This window comes from Babylonia areolata, chromosome 13, assembly GCF_041734735.1.
Source record: "Babylonia areolata isolate BAREFJ2019XMU chromosome 13, ASM4173473v1, whole genome shotgun sequence".
NCBI lineage: Eukaryota > Metazoa > Mollusca > Gastropoda > Neogastropoda > Buccinidae > Babylonia > Babylonia areolata.
The window spans coordinates 35,583,645-35,586,144 of NC_134888.1; positions in this window are offsets into that span (position 1 = coordinate 35,583,645).

The window sequence follows — 2,500 nt, forward strand, 5'->3', positions numbered from 1 at the left end:
AACAAAAAAAAAAAAAAAAAAAAAACCAGCGCCAGGTGCGTCATTCCTTGCCCAGTGTCTGTCGCTTCCGGTTCCGGTTCCGACACTCCGCACACTCAGCTCACCCAGGCGTCATTCCTCCACTCGCAGAGTGCCAGACACTCGTCTGTCGACGCCAATTAGGAACAGGCAGACAACGCGTGCGTGCTATGGAAGTGTATTAAACTCCCCACAAGATTGAAAAAGAAAAAAATGGTATTGTTTTATCAATGAGCTCAGGCAAGTTTGGTGGGGGGTGGGGGGTGGGGGTGTGGGTGGAGGGGATTGTTCTTATTTTGGGGGGGTCTGGGGGGGAGTGGTGGGTGTGGGAGGGCAGCTTACTGATTTTGGGGATGCCATCTTGAGAGGCTACGACGACAATCGGCAGAAATTCACAGCTTATTGCCGACCAAAGGGCCCGTTAGTTACCCCCAGTCTGAGAGCTTATTGAGTGAAATGTCGATGATTCGGGCTCATTTGAGTGAAATGTCGCTGATTTTTTTGATAATTGAGTTAAATGTCACTGAATCGTCTTTTTTCCCCCCCGGAATAGCCAGTGGGTGTATGAGACAATATTGACTACTCTGGTGATGCTGTTGAAAACCTGTGTCCCAAATACTGTTCGACAGCCCCCCCCCCACCCCACCCCCGGCCCCGCCCCCGCCGTCCCCCCTCCTCCTCCTCCAATCCCTAGTATCAGGGTGACAGCATATTGACTGAGGAGTCAGAGACATTTTTTTTTTCTCCCTGAGATCCGCATATCGTCAAATCGATAGCATGATGGCTGATTTCAAAGAGAGAGAGAGAGAAAGAGAGAGAAAGAGAGGGTCATAGAGAGAGAAGTGTGGGTTGGGTGGGTGGGAAAGAGGAGCTGAGAAGCTGACAGGCACAGGGAGAAAGAGAGAGAGGGTCATAGAGAGAGAAGGGTGGGTTGGTTGGGTGGGAAAGAGGAGCTGAGAAGCTGACAGGACCAGAGAGAAAGAGAGAGGGAGAGAGAGAGAGAGAGAGAGAGGGGGGGGGTCATAGAGAGAGAAGGGTGGGTTGGGTGGGTGGGAAAGAGGAGCTGAGAAGCTGACAGGCACAGAGACAAAGAGAGAGGGAGAGAGAGAGAGAGAGAGAGAGAGAGAGAGAGAGAGAGAGAGAGAGAGAGAGAGAAAGAGAGAGAGGGGTCATAGAGAGAGAAGGGTGGGTTGGGTGGGTAGGAAAGAGGAGCTGAGAAGCTGACAGGCACAGAGAGAAAGAGAGAGAGAGAGAGACAGACAGAGAGAGAGCCAGAAAGAGAGAGAGACAGAGAAAGAAAGAGAGACATAGAGATACACACAGAGTGAGAGAGAGAGACAGAGACAGAGAGACCGAGAAAGAGAGAGAGAGAGAGAAAGAGAGACATAGAGATACAGAGAGTGAGAAGGAGAGATACAGAGATAGATAGAGAGATACAGTCAGAGACAGAGAGACCGAGAAAGAGACAGACAGACAGACAGAGAGAGAGACAGAGACAGAGACACACACAGAGAGAAATATAGACACAGAGAAAGACATAGAGATACAGAGAGAGAGACATAGAGATACAGAGAGAGACAAACAGAGAGAGAGGATAGAAAGACACACAGACAGACAAGAGAGACAATGATGTGTTGAAAAAATGCCTCCTCACACCCATCTAACGCCACCCACCCCCCCACCACCCACCCACCCCAAACGTCCTCGCCCCCACCCCCTACCTGCCAACAACAAACAAGTCAATTTGATCGCTTTATGAAAAACAACACTGGGAGCTTATTGAGTCAAAAGGCCATTCTTTGTAACAAAAATGACAAATGTCAATTAATGTCATCAGTTTCGGTACGAGGCAAGCCGTTTTTGTCAATGCCATTTCACATAAATAGTTCACCAGCTGACCCAAATAAATGCCAAGAAAAAAAGTGACCGAAAAAAAAAAAAAAAAAAATAATAATAATAATATCCTCGTTAATAACTGACCAGTGACCCAGAAGCATCAATGACAAATGAAAAGTGAGGCAGGTCGTTAATTTGGCGACACGCGAATCTGAGACAGGGATGGATTACTCTGAGAGAGAGAGAGAGAGAGAGAGAGAGAGAGAGAGAGAGAGAGAGAGAGAGAGACAGAGAGACAGAGAGAGACAGAGAGAGAGAGAGAACACTGAACACTGAACACTTTAATGTCAATAGCTTTACAGCCCTAATGACATGGGGGTTCATAATACAAATAACAACATGCATCAATAGTAATAATATTGATGAGAACCAAAGCCAAAACGAAATCAATCAATCTGTGCAACAAAGTGCAGTTCGACCATCCATTCAAAGTAATGACATGTAGTGAGAAATAAAAACAAAAAAACATATATAAATGTATAACAAATATTTTCCATATGAGAATGACAACACAGATTTCAATTTTCACAATGAGCAACACCTGATACTATTTTATGATTGTTGTTTTTTTCCGTCGCATGTTATT